This window comes from Numida meleagris, chromosome 5, assembly GCF_002078875.1.
Source record: "Numida meleagris isolate 19003 breed g44 Domestic line chromosome 5, NumMel1.0, whole genome shotgun sequence".
NCBI classification, from domain to species: domain Eukaryota; kingdom Metazoa; phylum Chordata; class Aves; order Galliformes; family Numididae; genus Numida; species Numida meleagris.
The window spans coordinates 42,316,661-42,332,781 of NC_034413.1; positions in this window are offsets into that span (position 1 = coordinate 42,316,661).

Genomic DNA, 16,121 nt, shown 5'->3' on the forward strand with positions numbered 1-16,121 from the left:
CCTTCCTGGACAAAGGCTAGCTGTTTTGTGAGCACCAAAGCTGGCACAAATAAAAGAGGTTTCTTTTTCTGATGAGGTCTTCCTGGTAATAGCTGAACAAAATCTTTTCCTCCTCAAAATGAATAAGCAGAGAGCCAGTGCTCCTACATGCACAGTTCTATGATGAAAAAGGATTAGTTCTCAGTAGTAGTTAACACATAGCAGATCAGTGAGCTTAAGTCTTGGGAATAACGAGAAAGACTTGGAGAATCTCTATTGACCCAGAGGATCAGTTGAGGGAATCTGGAATCCCCAACTGCAAGAGGCTTGTACCCATGCATACAACAGTACATGCCTCAGAACCTACATAGGAAAATGAAATTGTTGCTTGCCATTGTTTCATATGCTGATGCAACAAAATAAATTACTTCTCGTGGGGTTTCCTTAATTTGCTGTGAACTCCCTTTTTAATAGCAACATTTGGAAAAGTAGGCCACCTTTTATTTTGCAAAAAGAGAGTTAGTTGAACATGGACCTTAAGTGCAAATATGCTTAGTTACATGATATAACTCCTGGTATTGTTTTCTTCAGTATGATTTTTTAAGAACAAGCATTCCACTTAATTGAGAAGTAATGATGAGGAGATAATGTTTCCAAATAACTATATGCTTTGCTGTATAAACATAGATTTTCAAAATAAGATACTAGCCAAAAGCAAGTGACAATAAAAATGAATGAAATCTGCTTTAAAAATGAAGAGCAAATAAAGGTAATCCAGTGAATGTAGACACAAGAAGCAGAAACAATCATGTTTACCTGTGACTATGCTATAGATTAGTTCTGCTCAAGGTATTTGAAAAATGTTCTCCACTAAATCAGTTATTGAATTTTCTCAAAATATCATTTTGGGGTTTGCAGAACATTCTGTTAGAATGGATGGTTGGCTTTTCCTTCACACAAGAAGGAATCTAGAACATAGTCTCAGCTCTCAATAAAGCTCGCTCCAGGAGTAAAGCTAAGTGGATAACTGCTTCCTTGTTAGCAGTTGTTTGTTTGTAGTGACTTTGTCTGTAAGGACAGATTGAATTGAAATAAAAAAGAAATTTGGAGAGAACTGTTCAGTCTTGAATAGAAAAACAAAGACAAAGGAACACTAGTCATACATATGAGAAGACATTACTCTCATAAAGATTGTAATAAATTGTCTTCAGCAACCGTTGGGGAATAGGATGCAAGTGATGTGCATAAAATGCAGCAATGGAGGCTTAGGTTAGACATTAAGAGAAATCTAGCATTGAGAGCATAAAGAAGGAACTAAATTGGCTAAGTGGAGGAATTTATATTTTCAGGAGCTGGTTAGACCAGCATCAGACAAGAACTGTTCAGCTATAACTGCTCCTCTCCTGAGACTAGAAGAACACAGAGGTCCTTTTCAGCCTTATTTTTTACAGTCTTGCTGAAGTGAAAACGTTTTGGATGTTGACATCTGTAATCTTCAATGTGTTAGAAAAATATACAATAAAATACCCCAATTTTTGGAAACATCTTTCAAAATAACCAGTTAAGTAACTCTAAAAAGGAACCTTAATCAAGGTTTCACTAAAAGTTTTTGGTGTGAAGGAACCCTCATTTTTCACACAAATAATTTTGCTCAAGTAAATCTAAAACTAAGTTAACTACTCATTAACTCTTTCCCAGGCGATTTCTAAGATCTGTATCACAAGTTTCCTTGGTAACAACAGACAGCATACCACTCCGTGATATTTATCCACTAAACCACACAAAACTGTGAATCCTTAACCTGTGTCCACCTAAGAGGATAAGCAGAGACTGATGGCAAGCATATTCCCCTATGTGTTTGTGATCCTGCACCAAAACACATGAAATGCAGCTGATGTGGAAGGTCATGGCATCCTGTGGCACAATGGATATGCAGATAGCAGGTACAAGTGCATGTAACATTTACCATTGCCTTTTCTGCCTGCACAGATCCTGCTACAAGCATGCAGAAAGATGTGAGAGTTGGAACTCCAGGCAAACACAGCTGCAACTTCTGAAATAAACTCTTTACCCAAACTGGCACAACAGTTGCTGCCCTGCAACAACTTAAACCAGCCAATAGTCATCAGGAAAAGGTTTTCATTCTGGATTTTTACACTTTATAATTTCATCGTTGTTTTTTTTTTTGGTTTAAAAATATTTTCAGGAATCAACTCAAAGATTTCAGTCACTATCAGTTGCTTTATGCTAAATTCTGTGCAGTAGATACCTGAGAAAAGAGGGAGTCAAATTCTGCTTACCTCAAAATCCCTTAACTGTGTCCCTATATACTTCAGTAGCTCTCAATATGAATTCATCTGTTACTGGACTAGACCATTGTAACAAATGTTTGTGACCTCATAATAGAGACAACAGCTGGAAGAAGATGGAAATCCCTGTGCTGGAAGTGAAGGAGGTCAGGATCTATCACAGCAGGAATTAGAGAAAGAGTATGTTGAACCAGTGAACTACTGTCTCTGAGATGGACAAGGGTGAGGTCCTCAGGGAAGAACATAGAGTGACTGACCACAGGCACTACAAAGGAAGCTGAATTTTTCGTAACATTCAGGGAGCCAGAGGGCAATGTTTATTATTTATTATTTCTCAGCTACTTTAGCTGAAAAAACCAACTTGTTGTGAAACTGTTTGTCCTCGAGTTAACGAAATGAGTCAAATATTTATCTTCCTGAGTTAGCCTGACTGTAATGTGGAAGTAATCATGGCTTACCCAGCATAAGAGTATGGAAACCAAAAAAGGAACAGGAAAACTTTGAGGAAAGCACTAGGGTTGGGTTGGTTTTAACTCATAAATTCCTTCTTGCCAACTTGGATGTGCAGCATCTTGTTAGTGACCGTATTTTAGAGACTTGTAATGAAACTCATATTTATATTGTGATGCAGCTGTGGAATAACTGAAAGAACATTGTCAGAGGGCACTGGGCTCAGGATAAGGAAGGTAATTTTACGATGACAGTATGCTAATCCAAAAAAAAATGAATAAGCACATGAAGTTTAGTATTGCTACCCAACTTTTAGAACTGTGGCAGTATTGAATCTTGGGTATCAGCTCCTCTACCATACAGCAAAAAAAAGGCCATGGTAAATGTGCAAAAGTAAAGTTTTTGGTAGTTTTGCTACAGCACTGTCAATTGTCAGTGAAATCTGCCCTACGAAGATTGCCTTTTAATAAAGGAGAACATTCTGGGATGTAAAGAGTGGTGTCTCCTTGGCTTGATTCTTTCTACCCTATTGATTTCAACTGCAATATGCATGTCATTCCAACACTTGGCAATGAAGGTAAGAAAGATTAAAAGGAATCTTCCTGACCTCCAATTACATGTATTTAAATATACACTTGACACAGTACATTAACAGGCAAAAACTTGGAACTGTCAACAGCTGAAAAGTTGATCATTAGAAAAAATGCATCCACGGTTTCTTTTATTTGTTTTCTGTGGACACAATCAGTCTTCAAAGAGTAAATATGAACTGATGCTGGATTTTATTTTTTTTTTCTTAGATTCTTCTCTCAGGTATGGCTTCATATATATTCAAGTTTACACACTGAATAACAATTTTTACTCATTACTGTTTCAGTTGCTGTGGCCCATGTTATTCTTTAACTTTAAAATTAGGTTACCTTCCCCTCAATGCCATTCCTAACTGTGGAGACAGAATATGTCAAACTGATTTATGCCTGCACACCTACCTCAAAAGCTAGTTATTTTCCCAAGTATGTATGTCGGGATAACATGTAATCATAAAATGTGGAAATGAATTTGATTGAAATTTTTCTAGAGTGTAAGTAACAGAAATGTATGTATGTAGATTTCATGTAGAGATATAGATCTTAGATACATGATCTTTCAATGATTTTCTCAAAGAGAGGAGGGTACTGAAGAAATAAAAAATCCAATTATTTTTTGGAACATATGCTGATCACATCCCAGCAAATTTCATCAGTTATTCAAACTAATAATTCACTCAAACTCTGCTACATGGAGACAAACATTACTCAAATTACAGCAGTAATTCTGTACAAAAATGGGTTTACTCACTGTGCTGAATTGACAAGAGATACGTGGAGATGAATTATTGATCAGAAATCAGAACAGCAGTCTTACGAGGGAAAAATTGAAAAGGACTGGAGAGAGGACATATCTGAAACGGGAGATAAGGAGCAGAGGCAAGAAAGGAAAGCAAGCTTTGCTTGAAAATGTGTATATCATCATTCCCGTGGGGGTGCTAGAGTTGAAGATAAGGCAGGATCATTGTGCTCATGAGAAAACAGGATCAAAATCCATGCCTCAGCTTCCTTGGTCAGTAGGAGGAGTGGATGGCTCCAATAAGATACTAGACTTTGCTCTTTACACCTCACCTAGAAGCAAGGTAACACTTAATTCACAGAGATCATTGCCCTTGCTCTGTCTTCAAACTTCATCATGGAAAATAGTAGAAACTTCAACTGCCACAGGGTATTCACTGTTTATTTAATTCCTTTTGTCATGCTCACAGAGACGAGGCCTGGGAAGAAGCTTAGCACAGATACTTTTAGGTACTGCCTACCTGCTTCATTACTAACCTAGCATTTTGTTTTGTTGCAAATGTCTTTAAGTTATGATTCTAATAAAGAATTCCTACTGAAAATGTTTTTTGAAATGGTGGTGAGCAGACAAGAGTCTCAAGGGATAGTGATGGTAGCTGTACAGGACAAACAGGGTCTGCACTAACATTTGAGGATGTGGAGAAGAGGTATTCCTATTTAAACAATTATGGTGGTCTTTTAGATGCCCTCAGAATTAAAGAGCATGCTGTTTACTGAAGGTGACAGTAAACAACTACACCGATACTCTAAGAAAGCCAGGTGCACAGTTTCCAGAAGAAGCAGTGTCCTTGGCATTGAACCCTCCTGAAGTTGTTCAAACATAGAAGGAATGGAGAGAAAATTCAGGTAGCTATCAAAACCATCTGAGATTTGTAATTTCATCTATGTAGTATTTAATCTACTTGATAGTAATATGAGATAAGTTGGTGTATAATTTCATTATGCTGTATTACAAACTGCTACTTACAGCTTAAACTATCTTGAAAAAAATTTGAGAAGATATAGAACAGGGAGACAGCTTAACACTGATTTTTCATGAATCTGATTGCATTAAGTTTAGTGCTGACTATATTTACATCATTAGTAATCGTGTTTTCTAGAGTTAAATTTTGTTTCCACCCATGCTATGGTGGTAACCATGTGTCAAGCACACTTTTTCATACCATTTGTTTCCTATCCACTGATGAATTTCTCCCGGCCCTTCCTAGAATCCCAAAGTGCAAACGTAGAATCATAGAATGGTTGAAAAGGACCTCAAAGATCATCTAGTTTCAACCTCCCTGCTGTGTACAGGGTTGCCATCCACTAGACCAGGCTGTCCAGAGCCACATCCAGCCTGGCCTTGAATGCCTCCAGGGATGGGGCATCCACATCCTCTCTGGACAACCTGTCCCAGTGAGAACATCATTCAGGTGGAGTCTTCCTGCTCTCTAGCTGGTAATGCCACTATTATTATTTATATTAAAGTACACCGAGTAGACAGAGGTTTTCACCTGCTATTTTCTGCTTTTGTAAGTCGCTTTTGCTGTCTTGCTGAATTACTCTAGCCAATAAAATTGCAATGCACTTCACCACTGAATTTCTACCATATTTTACTCATGTTTTCCACAATGAAGAAATACTAAATGAGAATTAAGAAAATTTAAAGAAACATTCTTGTCTTCCTTACGCACAGTAAGTAGTATTTGAGGTAAATACTGATTTTTATTACGACCAGTAAAAACTTCACAAAAATCTCTTCCTTTGTACTATGCTCTCAGTATGTATACACTAAGAGAGCAGCTGCAGACAATTTTGTACTGAGTAAGTGACTAAAGACATCGTAGTTAATGACTGATATTCCTACTTATTAAAGATACACCGGATGACTATCACCCTTCCTTTCACCAGGTTATTAATGGCCTTATTAGGAATGCAAATCAATGTCCACTACATAAAATGGAAAGCACAAAAATCAATGCATGTCCTGTTGTGTATGATTTAGATTCAGTCTTTTTTTTCGAAGTGTCATAGGTTCAAATCAAACCTTGAATAGTAAATTGACTTTAGGTGTTTAGTTTACTTAAAAATTATGGTTTGTTTGTAGATTTTTTATAATAACTTTTAATGTATCATTATAAAAATGCAGACCAGGAAAAAAAAAAGAATACTTTTGCAAAACAGACTTACACGCTAATTAAAAAAAAAAAAACAAAATAAACCATTCAAAAGTAAAACCAAAGGAAATCAAGAGTTAGGTTGCAAAAATACATAAGGATGCCTTTTTTTTTCAATTATTATTTCAGCCATTTCAGAGGCCATGTCCAGAATTCTAAAGCTGCTTTCTTTTCTCCATTTATACATCAGGATCCAAGTCACTCTTGCATCCAGTGACATGCTTTCAGTCACTGAATAACTATGCTTTTATTTCTCATATGTAGTCCCTGGGACTTTTGCAGTTGCAAGTGATATGTTGTAAGTTCTTTTCAATTTCTTTGATATAGATTTTTTTATCACTAGAGGTCACCTGGGATTAGAACCCCTTTTAGATGACCCATAATCGAAGATGAAATGATGTTAAAATTTAGTATTTCAGACCTTCAACTTTCAGCTGACCTATTAGTTACAGAGGTCATCTCCTCCTCCAGCATGCCAGTTTATCATTGTAGTCAGCAAAAGGCAGCCTACCCCAAATCCTCTGGTAGTTCCATTTATTTCACTAGCAAGATACAGAGGAATCGTTTAAAAAAATCAGTGATTTTCATCTTTACCAAGTAAAATATTTTAAAATTTCAAGTTCCGTAAAATTTCCTGTTGGCTTATTCTATTTTTTATGTTCTGTGATTTTTTTTGTAAGAGCTGAAAGAAGTGCCGAAATACTGCACATTTTCTTATGAGGTCCACTGAATATACTGAGAAGTCAAGAAGCTTTCATATAATTTTTAAACAAAGCATTCCAGTGCTGTGTCTGTAGAGCACCAACAGAACTGAGGCCCTCACATTCTAGAGCTGAACCCCTGTAAAATGGATCAAATCAAAGCTATCTAATCAGCTGCGTTTAATTTTTTAAAGCAAACATTGAAACAGACCCTTCTCTACTGTGTGCAGTCTCTCCAACCATAACTTCTGGATTTCAGTAGAAATGTATTTCCTTTTCTTAGCTACCTTTAAAGAGAATTTTACTTTGAGTATTTTATCAAGCGTATAACATATACCTCTTTTCATTTTGTCAAATCAATGTCCTTGAATTTTTGTGTAAGCTTTGCTGAAAATCAATTGCTAAGCAACTTGCATATAAATCTACAAATTATAAATGTGTGTATGTGTGTTTTGCATGTTTGTACATATTTTATACTTAAATACTATAGGCAGCTCTTAATGCTAAACATTACCTAATCCCTGAGTTAAACGTTGTGACTGGAACAGAAGTTGATGTCAAAGAATGAGTATCATGTCCCTGATCCTTTTTAATCTCATTTTCCTACTGCTAATTCAGGTGGTGCTAAAGAGAGAAATCAGGAACAGGCCAGAAGAGAAAAAGAAGAAATTATTAAGTCTCTGTGATTTACCCTAGTGTATTATACAATCGTTTATGGCAGAAAAATCATGAAGGATGTCTGCACCAGAAATATGGAATATATTCTACATATCCAGTGTTTGAGCTTTACCCATAGCAGTATCATCTAACAGCTTATGAAGCACGGGTTTTAACCACGGGTTTCTGAATATAAACATTACATTGTTTTTTTTTGCACTTAGGTTAATAAAATTATCAGTATCACCAGTCAAAAGAGCAAACTCAGTGGCAGATCTTGGTGGATATTTTATGAAGACCTGAATAAAGGATCAATCACCAAATCCAGCAGGAATGAAAGTAGATAACTGCTCTTTACTGAATAGTTAAACAAAAGTACATCTAATATTTAAACATGACAAGGACAGAATGACAGCAGTCTTCACACGAACATGGGAGCTGTTTTTCTCACGCTTGAGAATTGACAGCAGCTGTTCCTTTGGATCATTTTTTGGAGATGACAGCTGGATTGCATCTTCCTCCCTTTCTCCTTCCTCCCTTCATGTACCATTTTCCATTTCCCTTTTACTTACTTTTGTGATAGCTGAGTGCATACTGATGTAATCACTACTTCACATATTAGTTTTTCAGTTGTAGAAAAACTGTTGTACGTCACTGTTTATTTTACTTGAATAGTCTGTAACCACAGATTATTCTGTGCTCCCATAATACAGGAGTACTCTCATAGCCAACAGAAATCTATGAAGATAGAAGAAGCAATTTAAATTCCACTGAGATTAGAGGAAATTCCACTGGGAGCTATACTGCATATAGGGATTAACAAGATTTTCAAAGGCTTTACATTAGCACAGCTCCATTCACTTCAGTAGAGTCACTCTGAACTTCCAACAGCAAGAGGAAAACTATCTCACTTTTTATAATGTCAGTTCCAAAAATTAGCATTCAGGCTATATGTATAAGCTGTTGAACGTACTGCAACACAACCCTTTTATTTCATGGACTATAAAGCATATGAAATACAGGCATCCACAAGCTATGAAGCCAAAGCTCATAAAAATGCCATGAAATACGTAATTATCCAGTAGGATGAGTCTTCAGACTACGCCTGGAAGGAACTGAACTGGTGTATTTAGTTGAAAAGCCGAAGTCTTCACAGATCATACCAATAGTAGACAAAAACGGAGAGATACATGAAATTCAAAATGAGCAGAGCTCTGTGAATTTAATGAAGTAAGCAAACACACTCAAATAATTCCATGCAACTGTCTAAAAGAAAAGTAGCAATCTTGAAACTTTCTGCTGGATGCCAATAATTCCATAAACAATGTATTTAATTAAGGAAAATTACCTGTAACAAACATTCAATAATTGATAGTTGTCACTTCTAGCACTCCATAATTTCTTCCCTAATGCCAACCACAAATATTGCTTGAAGGATTCAAGTACATTGCACAATGAACTGTAAGATGGTTTTCTTTTGTGATGGAAATTAGATTTATTATCATGCTGTTTTCCAAGAGCAGAAGATACTTACTATAATCTTTGCATACCACCAAGACCTGTGGTTTTAGTATTTTTTATTACTTTTCAAATTGGAAAAAGCTAGTGAAGAGCTATTTGAGTGATTTCAACCCCCAAAACAATTTCTGTCTCTCTTCTCCTCTACTCACTTACATATTCTCCATTGGTCCTGTCAACCGAATAGATCTCAAAGACATGATTGCGTAGACCTGTCAGAATCTATCTTCACATTATTACCTATTTCTAACTTCCACTTAAAAATAAGTACTAGACGAACTTCTCTGACATTGCATTATTCTGTTAACATTTCCCTTTATATCTCACACCAAAGAAAACTCCAGTTCAACTGGAGGTAGCATATCAATGTTTCATAGAACTTTTACATAAAGTTCTCATGTTTCCTTCATAGTTTCAGAGCTGTTCCTGGAGGCTCATCTAATTACAGACATATAAAGTACAATTGATAAAAGCTCCATAAGATATGATTGCATTTGACTGACAGAAACCAAAGAACTTTCCAACCTTTAACAAGTGATGAGATTTCTATAGCTGAGTAGCAGGTATTCAGTACTGTTTTCTTTCATTATAGCAACGAGTAAGCCAGAATATCCGTATGGTGCGCAAAGTTCAGAGTTACTTTTGAGTGTAACACAGTGAAAACTACTGTAAGAAATACCAGCTGGCAAGAGAGGATAAGCTTTACTCTGCCACTGACTCACATGAGTTGTCCCAAGAGAAAATCTAATATTACTGAAATTAACAACCCAAAGAGCGTATAGTTCAGCATAAAATGTGAAGTTTCCTATGCACATATTTATTTAGGCAGTACATATGCCTTATAAATCAATACAGAATTCTCTATCTGTCCAAGTCCTTGTACAGCTTGGTCTCTAATGCATAAGATTCTCCATGCATAAAAATAATTTTAATTAGATTGTTTTTCTTACAAATATTGTCACCTGCATATTGTACTCGAGTCTTTCAACTCCAGAAATGATGTACTAAAGTAAATGTTTAATATGGCCAAGTATCAGCCTTATTGTCTAACCTCTGAATTTTTATCTTATTCCCACAAATCTCTGCTAGCTGTTAGAGAAAGATAGTTTTCATAGTACACAAGATAATAGGAAGAGAGAAAGAGACTGATCTAAAATCCACTGAAACCAGAAAAAAACAAATTTACAGTCCTAATTAATCTAGACCAGATAAAACAGGAACTCAAAACACAGCCAATACTGCATATAACTCACGCTACCAATGCCTGACATTGAATTTCATTCAATGAGACAGCTAAAATCTGAGCATTACTATTTTCTGGGGAACATATGCACATGACAACATACATGCATAGACACAGCCAATCTCAATCTAAGTGTCCTCCCTTCAAAAGAAAGTGCATGCATCTCCTGGATTAACTGCAATCACAGATGCAAAATAAAATAACCCAGCACATCATGTCACTCCAATTCCTGTCCAATGGAGCATAATCGGATTTGCAGTATTTTAAACTACGTCCTGATTGGATTACTAATGAAGGCTGGCAATTCTGAGGAGTTTACCAATTGCTGACAGTTTCTGTGAAGCAGCTGGGCAACTACTTTTAAATTGAGAAAGACTGTAAAATATATTTACAGCTAAATGTCTTTCTACAAAGATGGGCCAGATGGTCCCATAGAAATTGGAAAATGAAGGAAGCATTAATGAATCATCCAAGAAACCAGAAATCTTTCAGTGGGTGGTTCAGTCCATTAAAAAGAAAAATCACCCAAAACCCAGCACCACCCAACTCTTCATAAAGTGCTGTTTTGCTTACTGTAATTTAAATGCATTTATAGGCATATTGTATTTCTAAATAATCACAGTGATGCATAATTTTATAATACATGATGTTTGCTTTTGTCATGTTAATAGCATATTCCATTACCAGATGAGATTCAAAGCTATTTTTTTAAAAAACATATTCTATGAAAAGTCTGACCCAGAACCTTTTAGCATATGCACAGCAATCCTTAGTGACAGGGAAGTCTGAAAGAAAGAGAGATTCTCAAATAAAGAAACATTTCTAGGAAGAGTTCTGCACTCAGTGGAAACTCTCTTAGATGGTAACTAATGCTTTTGAGTTGCCAGTGAGACGAAAGCAAAAGAAGATGCAAACTCACACTCAATTGAGTGTGCGGGAGAGATGTCTCATGATTACCTAGTGCATACCAAGCTAGTAGTGCATGTCTGATTTCCTAAAGGATCATATTCTCCAGACAGTTTTCAAGAATTAATCCTTCTAACAGCAAAGTGAAATCACTGTTATTTGACTACTGCACAACTAATTAGATTTTGTTAACTTCTCTTACAAATTTTCGAAACTATTTTTCTTCTCTTTACAGCGAAACATAATTCTTCTGTCAATCTGTTATACAGTCATTTAACCATCTTGAAAAGAGAAATACCTCCGTTGAATTTAGTATGAATGACACAACTTTCATAGAACAAGCTAAGGAAATGCACAATTAGCCTTAACGTTACTGAAGCCCTTGATGCTTTCGTAAGTTAAGCATTAATGATCAGGCTCTACCCTGTTATTATATGGAGTAAAAATCAAACATACAATTCCTATGCTTGCAGATTATAGGATTAAAGAGCACCACTTCTAAAATTTTAAATGGAGACATGATTTTTCATGACTATTTGGGATAAAGTCAGTTTAAACTTGAAATACTGAAAGCAGATTGGCGCTGCAGTGTTTCATTTGTTTAGTGTTTCACTTTGCAGCTTTTGATTATATGTCCAATGAGTTTTTGAGCTGAATCTAGACTTCAGTTCACTGTTGATGCTACTCTTTCCTGGTACTACTGATAAAAGTAACCATACCTGAGATATAAGGATTATTCAGTCCTATTTAGTGGTAGAAGAGTTCTGTCAATTCATGTTAGAATTGCCATCACCACCTATCTGGAAAACATGTGCTTTGTTGCTTTGTTATAACTCTTACAACCACCTATGACTGAAATAGTTTAATGTTGATTTGAAATAACCATAAACTCACTGCTTGGCTATATTCCTTCCACTGGCAGCTGTTAGCTGCCAAAGGGTAATATTATTTTATAAATGTGTTTTACATCAACCAGTTAATTATAGGAGCAGAATAAGATCTGAATACCATATTAACTTCACTATTTTTATTCAAATTATAGATAAGTGTTTTGGAATGTGTACTGCATGTTCTTAATAGAAGACACGTCACTGAATCATAGAATCACTAAGGCCAGAAAAGACCTCTAAGATTATCCACTCCAACTGTCCACCTATCACCAGTGCTTCCCACTAACCATGTCCCTCAGTACAACATCTGCACATTTCTTGAACACCTCCAGGGATGATGACTCCACTGCCTCCCTGGGCAGCCCGTTCCAGCACCTTACCACTCTCTCAGAGAAGAAGTATTTCCTAATGTCCAACTTTTTTCACTCCTGTTTGCGTATTTTACATTTTGATACATAAATTTTCTCTCAGAGTCTCTGTGTCTTTTTAATTTTACTTAAATAACAGCATTTAGTGAAGGTATTACTCATTAAATATACTTTTTCCTTCAATAACACTTAAGAAACTGATATTAATCAGTTGATATTGTTACAGCTACAGAAAAGGAAAAAAACAATAGCTGAAAAAAACAATAGCTTTTCCCTAGGAATTCAGTTGATGAGAATCTTTGTTTTCTGACTGGTGAACTGACAATTGGAACCTTGCTAATGACGAAAAAGATTTTTTGCAGGATTGGCAGGAACCACATGATGGATATCTCAGGAGGTGGAGATTGCAAAAGTTCTTTATCAATAAGGCAAGCTTAATCCATAGTCAATATTCTGCTTGCATTGATTCTATCTGTATTATGGAAAACCAGTGTTCATGCTCCATATTTTGAACACATTCTGAATTGACTTAGGCTTGGAATATTTTCAAGATTATTTTCATTATATTCATTTTTTTCTCCAAGTTGTTTATGTTTTTCTTTCTCTCGAGTTGCCAGCCATCATCTCGAGAGTCTAGATTTGCTACTTGAAATATGCAGCATATGAAATGTGAAAACGACGTGTCATTTTGCATCCTAATTAGAAATGGTGAGTACTGAAGAAAAACAACCTATGCACAATCATTTATTTGAGTTTTGAAATTAACTTAGACTGATTGTACCCTTTGTGCTCCCTTTCCATTAATATTCCAGCAAATGAATTTACTAGCATGCATAAGCGCATAAACAGCTAAGTTTAAATGAACATTGCTGAGACTTACACCAAGCAAAATTAAAACTTAAGATGACAGCATTAGATTTTTTCACCTGACCACAGGTCCAGAGCATCATGGCACAGCCTTTGTGCCTCCAGGTGATACCCATGCTGACAAAAAGTGAGCTCTCCCCAGAGGTCAGGCTGGGCAGCTGCCAGGGCTGGGACAGCAACATTTATTTCAGTGCCTTTAGGGCTTAAATTCCTATTGCTTCAGGGAATCTCAGAGGACACAGAACAACTTTGCACCTGTATTTTATCTGGAGAGTGATCTTCTTCAGACATTAAATGAGCGTAACGTTTATGAGAACCACACAGAAGCCTGTCACATGTCTGCCATGCTCATACATGATGGTGGGTCAAGGGGACTGCTTGGCACCTCTGTGGCATCGGGAGGTTAAAGATGTTTATGCAGCTTTCATTGAGTCAGGAGAACAAAGAGCTCCACAGAACTCCATGCAGCCTGCAGTTTCTTTCTATGGATGAGAAAAGAGATTGCTCTGAAGAGGGTCTAGCTTTTAATTGGGAGCCAACAGCAGCCTAAAGCCTGCCAACTCACCTGGGAGGGTGCCTGTCAGGCAGCATACACGAGAAACTGACCTTGCCTGGGTTAGTGCTGCCCTGAGTTCGCATTGTTTTTCTTTTTTTCCTTGCTTTCACCCTTTAAAACTAATGCTTAGCTCCTAGCCTGTACACCATGTTTTGCAAAATAAGGTAAACAAACTGTTTCTGTGCCTTAAAATGCAGAATGAACGTAGCTTCCATTTAGGTCAAGTGAAGCTTTACCCTCAGTGACCTGAGAAAATTGGATCTGATGAAATCCTGCCTTTTTTTTTTTTTAAATTAAGAATGGAACACACATATATAATTAGCTGATACATGTTAAGGTATATAATTCAAATGAGAATGGCATACTTCTGGGAGCCAATGACAAGTGTAGTCATTCACATTTCAGTAAAAATATATTTATTGCCTGTAATTAGTCCACTTAATCACTGTTGGATACATTAAAAGTGTCCTTTATTTTAAAGCAAGTTATTATTCATTGAAATTCAAAGGGAACTGAGCAGCAAACAGTGTCTAGTGTGATTTGCCTCATAATTAATACACCTATTCATTGTGAAATACAGTTATATTGCCCATTATTTTTAACTAAAGCATAATATTCTGAATTTTAAAGGCATTGGGCTATTACCCAGAACAAAATATTTCTAGTGGATAGGAGTGACATTTAACTTCGGCGGTATAAGTACCTGCCCTGGGTAAATAAGGAAAACAATTTTGGAACAAAATACACATTTTCTACACAGTAGAAAATCATAAATACATTTTATACCCAACAACCCTCAAACTATTCTCACTGCACTTAGGTAAAGGGTATGGATGCATAAAGAAAATTCATCTCAACAAGATGCTTTCAGGCACAGTGAAATCTTGCCTCTTCTGTTAACCCAGTGCTTGCCCTCCTTTCCCCAGTGGAGTTTCTGTTTTGTAATACCACTGCAAAACACTTCTGAGCTTATGCCCTATGTTGTTATTGCTTTGCTTCTAGTTTGCTTGCCCATTATTCTTTTGTTTGTTTGCTTTCCTTTCCTGTTTCTGCCTCATATGTTTTTCTAGAGCACATCTACCTTCTCCTTCACTTTCCCTCCTAGTTTAATCTCTCCTCACTTCCATGCTTTCCTCCGCTAGGTTTACCATTGGCCCTGCTTCCTGTTCACAGTCCCTTTTCCTGATCTCACACTATGCTTAAGAATGGAGCTGGACAGCCCATAAGTGACATCTCTCTGCCACTGCAGTGCCACCTGGGTGATGGGATCTGCAAGTCCCTTGGCTCCCAGACTACTGCCCTTTTCTTCCTTACCACTAAGATCTGGCTTTCTTCTAATCCCTTCCTAAACACAGAGCCTCCATGCTAGAGGAACTGGCTGGAGGTCAGGAATCCGCCAGGCAGTACAGCCCAGCTCTGCTAGCCCCAGGGCTGCTGCTGCCACCTGGACCCTTCAACTTAGCAGCATTAAACCTGTGAGAATCTGCATTGCCAGGGGAGCTTTCTGCAAGAATTTTCTGGTGATTGATGAAATGGAAGTATGCTGAAGAGCCATTGCCTAGACACTACAATATCTACATGTATTGTAACTGATAATATTTTGGAAAGAAATACTCTTGCATCCAGCACCTGAGTGGGGTTGCCACTTGTGCAGTGAAGCGGAACATGTACTAGTGAGAGGATTACTCCCACTGCAGCCTATCCCAGACACTTTCCCATAATTTTTGGAACGAAAAGATCGCTACATCTGCAACTTCAAATCTTCTGAGATGAAAGAATCTCAACTGACTTGCCCATTCTCACACTGATTAAAAATTAATGTGCTTCTCACGCAGTCTCTGGTCACTACAACATTGTTTGAATAATTTACTTCACCAGGTTTACAGCACAGATAAAGAGATACAGGCCTCAAAGAAATCAAGTTCCTTAATCTAAACATAAAAGAAATAAAAAATAATATTATAAAAATTTTGAATGTCAGGCAGTTTTCAGAATAAAGACTGCTCTGTGATAGCATTTGCATTTTCATAAGGCTGTCGTTCACATTTACTGCAGGTCCGCGGGTTTGTTGTTTATTGGCCACAGAGATGGCAGAGCAGCTCTAAACAGGGAGGTGACACTTCTGAAGATATTTAA